This window comes from Coffea arabica, chromosome 6e (assembly GCF_036785885.1).
Source record: "Coffea arabica cultivar ET-39 chromosome 6e, Coffea Arabica ET-39 HiFi, whole genome shotgun sequence".
NCBI classification, from domain to species: domain Eukaryota; kingdom Viridiplantae; phylum Streptophyta; class Magnoliopsida; order Gentianales; family Rubiaceae; genus Coffea; species Coffea arabica.
In genome coordinates, this window is record NC_092321.1 from 28,315,001 (window position 1) to 28,328,002 (window position 13,002).

The window sequence follows — 13,002 nt, forward strand, 5'->3', positions numbered from 1 at the left end:
TATCCTGCACCTCGCGTTCATGATATCTACATTCAACTGTGCCCCGGAGACAGGGTCGAAGCACGCCCGCCCAGTGTGCTTCTTTCACGACATGCTCTAGTCCTGGGTGTCTTCCAGTGGTCTTCTAGCCTTAGAAGAAGTCGTGTCCGCCCCGGACATCTGCAACGTCCTCCCACGCCTTTTTTTAGATTTGAAATCTGGGACAAACTGAAGGAAAAGACTGACCCATTCGGTGACTTTCGCGGTCGCCCTCACTGAACCAACTTGAATCTGAACTACGATTCAGATCAAGTCTTACCGAAATCGGATTTCCTTTTCGCGCCATATGTGCTTATACTTGACTTTTTCCCCCTTTTTCTTCCCGGTCCAATATTTACAATAACTCTCTAAATGAATTGCAAGGCCGCTGAGAACACTACATTCACCCCGGCGCAGTTCACGTTACAGCAACTTTTTGTCTGCAACTATACTACGATATTTTTGATGAGAAAAGGATCCCTCTTTTGAAAGCTATTGAGATAGAAGCAGATGCATTTCAACCAGTGGAGACAGCAGTGGTGGAAGCAGAAATCCCTTTACTACTGGTCTTTCCCATCTTTACTCATCATTGGCGGACTGACTCCTTGCTGGTTTGGCGGGGACAAGGTAGGCTTATAGGGCTGGTTACTATCCCAATCCTTCCAATAGCTCGATCTCTTTCATTTCAAAATGTAATTACGTAATTGGAACTGAAACAACTAACTTCTGTCTCAAAACTTCCTTACTCTAGTTATCGGCTTAGATTGCTGGCTTAATAACTCACTACTGGCTGCAAGTTCGAGCCCTTACTTTAAGCCTTTGATGCTAACCATACCTCACTTGCTTACAGATTAGAGCGTGGGAGAGCTTTATCAAACTAAAGACTACTACTTTTGACTTATAGTACCTGTGATTAGGCGGGTTACTATAGCACCAGTCCCGGGACTTCCTGACCTGGGATTACTTGCTTAGCTAGTTGCCTTGCTCGCAGGGTTAGATGGTTTATCCACTTCCGTACTTCCTAAAATCAAAGTGAGGAAGGTTTTCTATTCTAACTAGCGCTAACCTTCGAATTCCCATTTGACTAGAGGGAGCTCTTTTCAGAAACTGGTGCTATCCCCTGGATAGCTAGAGGAAGCGTGCTGACGAACCCGCTCTTGACTGTAGGAGTCAGCCTATGATCAAGCAAAGACTATATCCTAGCCTTGTAGTAATGGACTGGGTTTGAGAATCATTTCAGTGCCAGGGGATAGAGGGGTAAAAGGAGTGGAGGGAAAGAACTAGAGTTGGGAGGTAGATCCCTAGTCTCACAGGGATAGGATAGGTTCTTTTATTCTTCCTTTTTAAGGAAGCTAAGCTATAGAATAGAGTGAGATCCAGCGAAGTCTCCGGAGGAAGTCAGAAGGATACCAAAAAAACTTTCTAATCGAGTGGTGAATTCTCCTTTTATGAGAATGTGCATAGACATGCATAGAAAAAGGCATTGTGCAGCCAAAGGAAACCCTTTGCTAAAGTACTTCCCCTATCTTCCTCATAGGATCTTCCTTGCAGTCGTGAAAAGATAAAATAAGAGTGCTACGAGCTCCTAAGCCCAAGGCAGGGGCATTCTTATCTTACTTGGAGACATAGCAAAGATTCTGCAATCATTCCGAAGTCTTCGAAGTGATAAAATCTGGCTAAGGGCCAAGCCAATCCTTTCCTCAAGTTAAAGAAAGCCGCTTTCAAGCCATAGGGGAAGTCTCCAGTGAGTGGTCCTGTCCTGCTGCTTTCGAAGCATTTTGAGTCCTCAATAGGACTTGCATACATCCAGTGTTCTCTCAGGGGTAAGCCAATTCAATATTCAATTGAAGTGAAAAGAATATAAGAACCCCTAGCCAGCTTATCTATAATCTCCCAGAACTGAGAAAGTTCGAGGTTCCTGTCTTAAGCCTATCCTATCCTAACTAAGCTCTTCCATTGCTAATGCCGTATTTGGGTTTTTTAGAAGGCGTTGAAATTAGAGATTGAGTTCTCTTTGCTCTTTTGTCGATCCCGCCCAGTCCATCGATTGTTAGTTCTATTAAGACTTTTTTTTTACTTAGTATTAAGGATATATAGTGTTATAGGATAAGGGGCTTGACATTTAGTCGATGCTTGTTTTGCCCTTCAATGGAAAAGTCTTAGTTGCTATAAACTATACTTCCTGTTCTAATTGCAATTGCGCCTTGGGTTAATGGAGTTCAGCCTAAAGGTAAGGTCCCTAAAAGGTAGGAAAAGGTTCCTTTAACTCCCGAATCAAACCAACGAGGTAGCAGCTAGGACTGATGCTCTTCCCATTGAGCCCTTTTACTTACAAGGAAGTGGAATGTAATAAGGACAGCTTTCAAGCAGCAAAGACAGATTCCTATGTGGAAGGGTTTCCTTCAGGGAAGGATGTCAGGCAGGCGTATTGATGCTCAGAATCAGATAATTTAGAATTAAGAGATTCGGAGGTGGAATGAACTATTTAAACCAGAAGAACATTGTTAGAATTAGAATATGTTCATTTGGGAACTCAAATGAAATTTCTAATAATTTTCCCTCTACAGCTGAAGAATAATGGGTTCCTTGCTTAATAGATTACGGGTCCGTGATGGAACTAAGATTGAAAGTTTTAACACTTTTTTTACCTGCTTCCTCTGTTGCCTCTACTCTAAAAGCCTAAGAAAGATCGGAAGAATATACAAATACTGGTATCATGCCTTTTGAAAGAAGGGCAACTCTTTCATCTCCTGCTGCATGCCCAAAAATGAAAGCTCCATATGGAAATCCTTCCCTTTCCCTACGTTAAAGAAGCAAAGTCTTTTAAAGATCAGAGTCGGCATTACCGGTCGAATAAGCTTATCTTTCTAATGTCTTTCAAGGGAATTCCGTTCCGAAGTGATAATCGATTGAAGAAGAAAGTGAATCAGAAAGAGGCATTCAAGAAGCTGCGATTGCTCTTGTCGACTCTTCATGGCATGGTTGGCCGGGAATGAGAACAAAAGGAGTAAGAAGAAACTGGCTAAGATTCAATTGACCTATATAGCAACCAGTTCAACTAAAGGAAGTAGCTTACGGGCTTAAGGCTGTTAGGGACTCTGGGGCGAGAAGAAGCTTTTCCCGCATTCCTGTTGATGCAGAGATCAGACGAGAAGGCCCATCTCTTTACTAGAATCCGATGTGATAGAAGGAGCAGCTCTAGCTTAAGCCTAAGTTGATCCTTACAACATAGAATAGCCATAGAGCTCATCCCCGGTGAAATAGTTGCTGATTCTCTTCCTTTAGATAAGTCAATTCCTTCTTCAATCGATTCGATTCCTATCTCCCCCGAGGGGTATTCCCTTTCAGCTTTAGAGAATCCAGTTCCAGCGGAACACTAAGTACGGTAGCAAGTCAAATCAATCTCCTCCAACAGAAGGCTCTGACCTGACCACAGTCAATCAGTCTATTGTTCTGGTTCGTCAGAGTCTAACCCCGTAAAGAGAAGAGAAGAAATCGTCTCATCGCTTTGAGCCTGGTCCAGGTGTGGGATCTTTCCCATCTAGTAGCCCAGCCCTTCCGACAAGAGCAGTTAGGCCTTTTCCTAAAGCCCTTACTAAACCACCGCCTAGCGACCACGGAAAGCATAGTCAGAAGAGCTGAAAGAATAGCCATGTCATATTCCTCGGGAATTGCCTTTCGAACTGAACTACCACGACTCTCGTTAACTGCATCGGATTCGTGAATCAATTGCTGCAGATTATCTCATTCAATTGCAGCGGCTTTAGCAGACATCTCTTCAATTTGCGTAGATAGAAGATCCGGCTAGAAACTCCTTTTCATTGCCTTCTACTTTCAGTTTTCAATGAATTTCTCTATATCTAATTCCAAGTGAGATGTCCAAGATCAAAGGATGGATTGACGTCAACGCAGGTCTGTTCCCTTGTATAGTAGAGGTTTAGCAGATCATAAAAAAGAAAGAATCAATAAAAGTGGAGGAAATGAAATAGATCCGTTAACGCTATCTCTGAGAAGTAGTGCTATGAGGAGACTCTTTGCTTCTTTCCAGCCCTTGTCTCTTCTTTCGAGACGTTGAGGGGTGAGAATGCCTTGTCTCAAAGAGTAGTTCTGATTGATGTGACATCTCTAAATGAAAGAATGCTCAACCTTTTCGATAAAGTACGCTATACGGCAAAAGATTGAGGAATGAATTTCACATCTTTCCATTTCCACATTAGCACTTTCGAAAGAAAGCTCCTTGCTTTTCTGATCTCACTGTCAGTAGTGATCATCTAGACATGACATAAAAACTCTATCTATGAAATATTGGAATTGCCCGGGCATACATCCAATGCATTTCGATCACGTGAACACTACGAACCCAATGGAGAGGGTATACTCCAGTTGAGACTAACAACATGAATTCAAAGCATTTCCCGAGTTGAACCAAGAAAGACAGATAGATGAAAATGGATTCATTTCACCGATGGCAATGAGTCAAGTCCTTGTCTGTCCACCTCGTCTGAACGAACCCGGGCGTATCAATGGAATGCCCTGAGTGGAACCATATAGAAAGACTTGCAAAAGAATAGGAAGAAAGCATACCGAGCGAAGAACTATACAGGAAAGCTGAAGCTTGCGAGATTGCCCTTTGCACTGTTTGCAAGCCTTTTAGTCTATGGATCGCCAGCAATAAATCCTTTCTTTTTGAATACCTAAGTTCTGCACGCATTGCAGACGACAAGGTCATGCCCGTTACGAATGCAAAGTGGCAAATAAGGAGCCTGGTGTCAACGCGTCACCGAGAATGGCCTATGTTCCAAAAACCAATGCTGCCGCACCTACCACTGAAAGGATGCCTGCTGCTGACATACAAAGCATTTAAGTAAGAGGAATAGGCGGCGATAGTTAGCTATCTGATCTCCGTTCCAGGAAGAGGTGGATGGTAGGCACCTCCGTGGAAGTCTCTGTGTCGTAGGTTCAAAATAAAGAAGTAGCTGCCCTCCTTTTCTCACTGGCAAGAATAGACTTAGTTAGCACCACAAGCGTCTTGAGCACGCAGAATCAAAAAACAATTCCTTTAACCCCGTGGTGGCATTTCAGCCAGTCGATACGGAAGTGAGCTAGACTGTTTCATGTCAAAGCGGATAGTCTTTTATGACTAGTAGACTAAAAAGGGGTGCTTGCTATGCATCTGCCTCGGAAGGATATGCCTACTATGGCAGGAGGGGGCTTGCACACAAAACGGCTTTCAAAAGTCTTTTGGTGGGTGGACTGGAACTTGAAAACGGGAGTAGGAATTCTATTCAAATAGAAATCGGTCGGGGAGTGCCGAGTCAGGTCGGATGCCTTACCCAAGGCCTCCTTCCCTTACTCTGGTGTATTGGCTCTTCGGAGTAGAAGACTGGGAAGCTGCTTGCTCACTGCGCGGGGTCAGAAGGAAGAAAGAAAGCATCAATCAATAAATTCGATTTCTTTCTATTTTTTAAGTACACCAAACGCTTAACGCTCCTTGGGATTCTTATTACAGTGAGAACCCCATTTCACTAATCGCCAGGGAGGACATAAGTTCTCCAATTCGCATGTCTTACTCAAAATCGATAGATAGGTTGGTAGAGAGGGGGAATTGCATGATATAACCAACGAGAAGAAGGCCTTTGGAAAGCCCCTTGTGGGAGGGGAGGTGAGGCGCGTAGAAGGTCTCATTATCTTAACAAGACGGTACACAAGACAGGATTTCAAATAGATGGAAAAAACAGGCCCTTGAAAGGTGTAAAAGTAAGTAGAGCCCACTTACGGAGAAATGTCTTTTTTTTTTGAGATAACCATAAGCTGGTGGTGCTCCTTGAGAGCCCTAGATGAGACTTGAAGAAGCGTAGTTGCCAAATAGCAGTAATTTCCCCTTTGGCCATACGTCCTACTTCCACTCAGAATGGTTACTGGACAAGAATAGGCCCAACCAAAGCTAGGAGCTGTTGATCTGTAAGTCTTGCCCCTGGACTGGACAGGTGAACACTTGTCTCGGATCCACGCCCGAATCATCAGCTGTATACAAAGATTTTAAGAACTCAACAATTAACCAACCTTTTAAGCTCATCTTGGTCATTACACCATGTGTCATCCTCCCGCTTAAGAGCAACAATTTGATTTCGTCGTCTGCGAATCTATTGCTTTCATCGAAATAAGGAAGGGCCATAGTCTACTTCAGTCTGTGTTACCGTTGTCTTCTGCTTTCCAGCTCTGAATGCAAGGAGTGTAGTATCTATCGAACCGGCCTGCACGCACTAAAAGCTATGGGACCAGGACGAAAGAAATATACCTGCACCCGCTAACCGACAACTGAGTTTAGTGAGCTCAACAGTAAGATGAATCCCCTTTCACAGAATCGTTAGAGTGTTAAAGACAATCATTCGAAACTGCCGAAAAGATAGAATTGACTCTGATCCGCTTACCTTTAGAGCAACAAAAGAAGGAGTTGCCCGCCGCTTGCTGGAACTTGAATGCTCGCTTTCTAGTCCCGTCTCTTGCTTGCTTCCACTCCTTATAGCGAAAGCCCTATAAAAGCCCTATGACTCTTATCCACGTTATGAAGGGTAGCCACGGTATCCCTCTTAGGACTGTGAACTATCAATTGGTATTGATTAGGGGGATGCCCCACCCTTAGGACTTTTGCTCTTCCCATGAAAACCATTATTACTATGATAGGAAAGGAAAGGCCAATAACGGTAGAGTAATTCCTACTAGAGATATTCACAGGGTACTTTGTTGAAGAAGCGGACATGTACCTAACATATTCCAACCCTGGTAATTCAAGTAGCTCATTCCCTTGTCCAGACAGTCGGACATCTCTAGAAAGGCAGCCATAAGGGCAGGAAGTAGGTAAGCAGACTCGGGAGTTGGGCAAGAATAAGACGGGCAAGATCTCACTCTTCGTGCTGGGGGGCGGTTTCACGCAGTTGTATTCATTACTTCCGCGATCTTGCTTTCTTTAAGGAAATCAGAATGGCTTACTATACCAGATTATTGAATTTCAGCCTTCCCCCTTTTCGTCGTTGGAACCCTAGTTGTATTCTGCCTATGCATCGGTGCCTGGGTCCCCTCCATTCAGGTCTTTAGATGGGATAGGACCCGGCTCTTAGGATGCTGGAGTCCTGGGATTCCGTACTGGTCGCTAGGGCGATAAGTCAACCCTCTTTATGTCTTTCACACTTGTTTGTGAAGGGGTCCATCCGCCTGATTCGGATATGGATATTTCATCTCTGTCATACCGATAAGACCTAAGCCGCTGGGTGGTATAGTGGTCCTATAGGGGGACAGGCCTAAGGTGGTTGGATGGGCCGTACCTAAACCGACAGCTCATTAAGCTGCGAGAAGGGCCTTTGAATAAAGAACCCAACAAGGTAACATCCTCACTCTTACATTGTGGGAGCCCAGGTACATGTTCCTCTGACAAGGAGGGAAGACTAAGATTGATTGGCTTGTGAGGGATTCCCCAATGACAGAAAAGGAGGAGTTTCAGATAGTCCTTCACTAGATGGGCAAATAGGTCAATCAGACTGCGGGAGGGGCGAAGCAGCTCGAGCGTAAGCGAGAGGGGAGTGGAGGGTGTGTTCAGATCGTTCTTTCGAGCGTTCTGCCACGAGGGGTTCATTCTTGGATCGGCAAAAAAAGTCCATTATGACTTTCTCGAGTACAGGTCTGGTGCTTCACGCCTTTCGGTGCTTTATGGTATCGTTTTGACAGGTACTGTTTTGATGACAGTAATGAACTACTTCTTTTAACTCTTTCGAGATGCGTAAATACATTTATTTCGAGATAGCCAGTCCTGGTTCAGGGCAAGAGCTAACCGTAGCAGTCTAAGACCGAGATGAATCTCTTGAAGAAGAAATTCACTTATATAAGGAATCCTCCTTTCTTTTCGCCTCAACACGGGCTACATTCGATTCGCTAGCTCTTCTTTCTGTTTTCACGAATCCTAGTTAGTGAGCTTGGCACTAGGAGTTGTCTAATCAAAAGGCGTCAGCGCAGCAGTTAGAATTTCATACGCATCTGGCTTGACGACTGCTTTCCTGGGCGCTTCCTAACAAGGTGTTTTAGCCGTAACCGCTAGAGAGGTAGGTTACTTTTATTCTTATCAACTCCTCGTTCTCTATTGTTTCTGTCCAGTCGCTTTCCTACGCTTCGGATGCCATACCTAAGAAGCTCTTATTCTGATTCTCCTTTAGAGGATTCGGGATATATACTTTTGATTCCCAATTTTCAATTTCTAACCAGAGTAATGCAGCGGCATTTTCCCCAGAATATTCTTTCCCCTTCTGCCGGGGTATGATGCTTCTTTAGCTTTTTTCGAGAGTTTACAAGTAGTGAATGAGGGATCGGACAGCTTTTAGTTTGAACTCTCTTTTGACTGCTTGTGCCTTCAAAAGCAAAATATCTCACCTAAAGGTGGGAGGGGTGCCTAATGCGATTCCACTCTTTCTTACTGCCCAGGGCCCGGAGAGGGAATAGAAGAAAGCCCAAGGGAGTGCAATGAAAGGGCCACTGCTGCTCGGAGGAGAAGAGAGCTTTTCGCCGACATGAAATCGATTTGCTTTGTGGCTGGTAGCTGTGAGGAAGAAAGAGCATATTCTGTGGCATTTGAGCCAATTCTTGCTAACAGCTGATTCTATAGCACCGGTAATGCCGTATGCTAACATGCAAACACAAACTGCTTATTTGTCGACCCTATTCTGATTCAATTTCAAACAGAACAGGGGAATCGAGAACAAGAACAGCGCGGACTGGGATCAAGAACTGTCTTTCTTCGGAACCCGAGAAGATCGGAGTCGTGAAGAGCAAAAGGACTGATCGCTACTACTAAGACTCTGAGCTATGCCACGAGCGGGCGTCGGTTATTCCTTAAACATATACAGAGCTAGGTCCGGAAGTCACTGCTGCAGGCCCTGGGATGAGCGTCCTCTGATCGTATATTAGATAAAGACGAGCTCCGCTTTCTGGCAATGAGCTAGCTTAAGCCTTCTTGCTTAAGGTTTCATACAGTCATGTTGGATTGGATCCGCTACTAAGTCAGACAGGAAGAGAAAGACTGATTGCGACAGCTCAACCGGATGAGACATCTCTTTTTTACAGAACTGTGCCAGCGTGTGCCTACATTGTCAGTCTATTTGATTTTCCAGTTCCGGGAAGATATATTTATTGAATAGAAAGAATGAAACTAGTACCAGCTTATCGCCAACCGTGCTTTCTACCAACTCCTCTATTCCTTATTCAAAGAGGTGGTTTGGGGCCTCGTCTTCAATCAAAGCTAAGCAAAGAAAGAGGCCCACACCCCAGTGCCTTACTAGGCGTGCCTTATCCTATTGCTACTGGCGAAAAGTGGTCGTGTCTGATTCGATGAAATCCTTCGAAGAAAGACTATTCAGCCCGAACAACAACAACAAACTCCGCAGAGAACTGGGAGAAATGCGGGGTCCAGGTAAGATGACCCAAGGAGATAACCGACGGCCTACCTCCGGCTGGTTAGATAGAGTGATTGAAACCAGTTAGAGCAGGGGTGAGGAATTCTCCTCCTTCCCCACCTTTAGCCCTTCCACAGCTCTTTCCACACCCAATGCCCTCCATTACATAAAGCATTCTTGACATCCAGCTGAGACATAGGCAATTTTCTAGCGGCAGCAACAGCAAGAAGGGTTCGAACTGAACTTTTCTACTGGTGCTAAGGTTTCCTCATAATAAAGCCAAGACTCTTGAGTGAGTGTACCCCTGAGCCACCAACCTGGCTTTGTATCTATCAATGGACCCATCTGCTTTGGTTTTGACTTTGAAAAACCCATCGACATCCTTTGCATCCCTTCCGGAAGAGGAACGAAGGTACTCGCCCTATAGAACGCATAAGGAGAGGAAGCTATGGTTGTCTATAGGAAGTAGTGTGTCGGCTAGCACTTCGGTGAAGGAATGGTGGTTAGCTCCATTTCCAGGTATTGGGACAATATGTGCAAAACCTTAGGAACGTACTTGGCCCTATAGCTTCGGGCGGGTACCCCCATACCCATACTCTGAGCACTTTACCAATCTATAATTTCTCATTACAAGAATGAAAAAAGCCCTTTCTCAGGCGGGCGAAAGAATGTCAGTATGAGATCAAGCATGCACATATTCAAAAAGATAATATCTTACCTTACCTATATGGGGAGATGCGAGAATTAGACGAGACTAACTTGATGGTCTTTATGCGAGCACAGCATCCCTTCCGAGTAGATTAGTGTGTAGGAACTGAGCATAGGATAGAATCACACTCGCATTAAGCACTTCCACTCAAACGGATCGGATTCTGAACCATGTTTACCTCCTAGCTGCTTTCTTTCAAACCTTTCAAAAAGGTCGCTACCGGTCACGATCAGGTCGTCCACATAGATTCCGGGTAATCCATTCCAGATGTGTGAGAGAAAAGGAGACCAGGAAACCCTAAGGTCGATTGGTCGTCAAGCCTGATAGAATACCTAAGCCTAATTAGACCGACAAGGAGAAAGAGGGGCTGACTTGGTGGCAGGTTGCCTTCTTCTATCCTCACCTTGCTTCCTTTAGGCCTGGGATGACTATCTCCTTGTGAACAGGGTTTCTGGCCTAAAAGGCTGGGAAAAAGAAGCAGGGACTAAGAACCTTACGATAGCACGCTTTCTTTATAGATCATATATCCCCTTGGAGTAAGAACCGATAGCAAAAGAGATTCTAGCGTAGGTAGACTCAGTCCTTATTTATTCTAGATCTAAACCCAGGGAAGCTAGGGTTTGCCCGTTCTCATACAGCGCTCTTTTAGGGTAGGTTTACTCCTAGCATGAGGGAATTAGCTTAATAGAAACTGACTGACCTATCCACAGGGACTTCAACCATGGAATGAAAATCTCTAGCACTTTCCCTTCCTTCTAGCCAACCAATCTCCACTTTCTTGGAACTCGGGACTGACCTTCAAATAGCATGCTGATTTATAAGCGTACTTTCTTTCTCCCTCAAGACTGAAAAGATCTGACCTGGGATAGAGCTAGAGGAATGAAAAAAGAAAACAATCTCAATGGTTGGTCAGTTGGCCGGAGGTCACAGGAGCTACAGCCAGCACCGACGTGGAAGAGGGCGCTGAGTCACAACGGGTCGTGTCGAGGATCCGGATTCTGTGGTCAAGCATAAAATCCCTCCTAATTGGGGAAAGAACCAGCCCCAACATCACTCTTGGAAGGCACTTTTGAAGTTTAGGATTTTTCTGCTGTAGTTGGCTTAGAGGAAGGGAGACTCCCCCGGTTAGAAGAAACCTCTCGATTGGCTGATCTGGAACTACTACCACGTGCTTCTTTTAATTGCCTCTCCACTTTGATTGCTAGCTTGAAAACATCATTATAAGTCCAATGGGGCTGCAATTGAACCACATTACTGATTTCAGGACGTAGCCCACCAATGTAACGAGCAATAATCTGTTCTTCTGGCTCCATGATATCACAACGCATCATAAGATGATCAAATTCAGCCGTGTACTCCTACACTGGCAACTCCAGAGAGGGAGTAAGAGACTGAACTTCCTCAATAAAACAGATAGAGATTGACTTATCTCTACGACAAGCCTCCTAAGGAGTGGCAACTTTAACTGGTGGATTTCCACTACTACTATCAACAATGAAATCTCAACAACCATAGCCTGCCCAGGATCTAAGCTAGATTCCACTACCAACTCAAACTAGCATTCTGGGATTCCCGCCATCAACAACTCTCAATGAGCGGCCAAAGAGCAGCCTTCTTTTGGTTTGATTGAAAGCTCCTTTCTTAGTCAATCCCAAGGGCAGAGTAGGGGACGGAAAGAGTGACAGAACGAGTCCTCTCTCGCGGGAGGGATAGGCGGAGGAGGAAAGGTATTCAATCTTTGGGATAGAAATAGGTCGGGGAGTCTGGTCGGATCGGAAGCGTTTGAAATAAGATTCAAATCTCCTGCAATAAGCCATGGACCCGGCATGCGACTATCAACATCTATCGTTCGTGCTTCTTTCGAGTCTTCACTTTTAGCGTGGGCGAAGGTTTTCCTCTTTTCTAATCGATTTTCGGATAACAACCTGACCAACAAGAGTTGGAAGGCGGGAATTGGATTGGGCTTCTTTACTTCGTACCTATTCATTGGGCAATTGCTTTCTTTCTTTTGGCCTAGACCTACTAGTGAGCCGGAAAGCTTAGGTACGTAGTGAATAGGCGTACGGTGAGGTAAAGGACAGGAAGGGCGTAGGGTGAGTCCCTTTTGTTACTCTTGCTTGATCCGACCTCCCTGATTTCGCCTCTAAGGGCAAGTTCCCCTTATTCAGCTACGTCTTTCGTCTACCAGCGGGTAAGCTATCGTGTGACACTTTAAACTAGCGTTTAAACCTAAGGCTCTAACAGAGCGATACAGACAATGTAGAGCTAAACGGAACGCTACCCCCCTCTACCTCGGGGAGAGGACTAGAAGCAGAACGTTACCGCGGGGAGAGTATATGCAACGGATGACACTCTATTCCATTCCCTTCCCACTAAACTGGTGCTTTCAGATCCTAGGAATGGAGCTTACCCACGGATGACTAGGAATTGATTGATCTTCTCCACTTCACTTCACCTTGGGCAGGAAAGAAGAGACAGTCAAAGACTTCCCTTTCACACTTCTACCGAACCTTTCAGTAGGTCATCCCTGCTTCTCCAGACTATTCACTCCCGGGCTTGGAAGCAGATAGGAGAGATTCAAGGCTCTCAATCCCTGTCAACTCAAGACGATAGGCTCGATTTGATAGTGATTATGATTCCTAAAAGGTTGAAGTGTTCATTCTATTCAGGACCTTCCACCAAAAGTCGTTCAGCTGATGTTGATTAAGCTGCTCTCGTGGATTGAGATATAGCTGGCTTCGGATGCGGCTCGGGAGGAAGAAAGAGGCAGTTCAGCTGTCTGATAGCAAGAATGGATGGACCAACACTCATATTTGATGAAGCCTTTTACCACTCGAT

At 44.9% G+C, this 13,002-nt stretch overlaps 1 protein-coding gene across 1 annotated transcript in view; it reads right to left on the reverse strand.

Annotated features, from left to right (window-relative positions):
- Positions 1–4,306, reverse strand: part of LOC140009613 (large ribosomal subunit protein uL16m) — an 8,848-nt gene extending 4,542 nt beyond the window's left edge. Inside the window, exon 1 of the mRNA XM_072055698.1 lies at positions 1–4,306. This exon is cut by the window's left edge and continues 4,542 nt beyond it. The gene's annotated coding sequence lies outside the window, so the exon portion shown is untranslated.
- Positions 4,307–13,002: the final 8,696 nt, after the last annotated feature.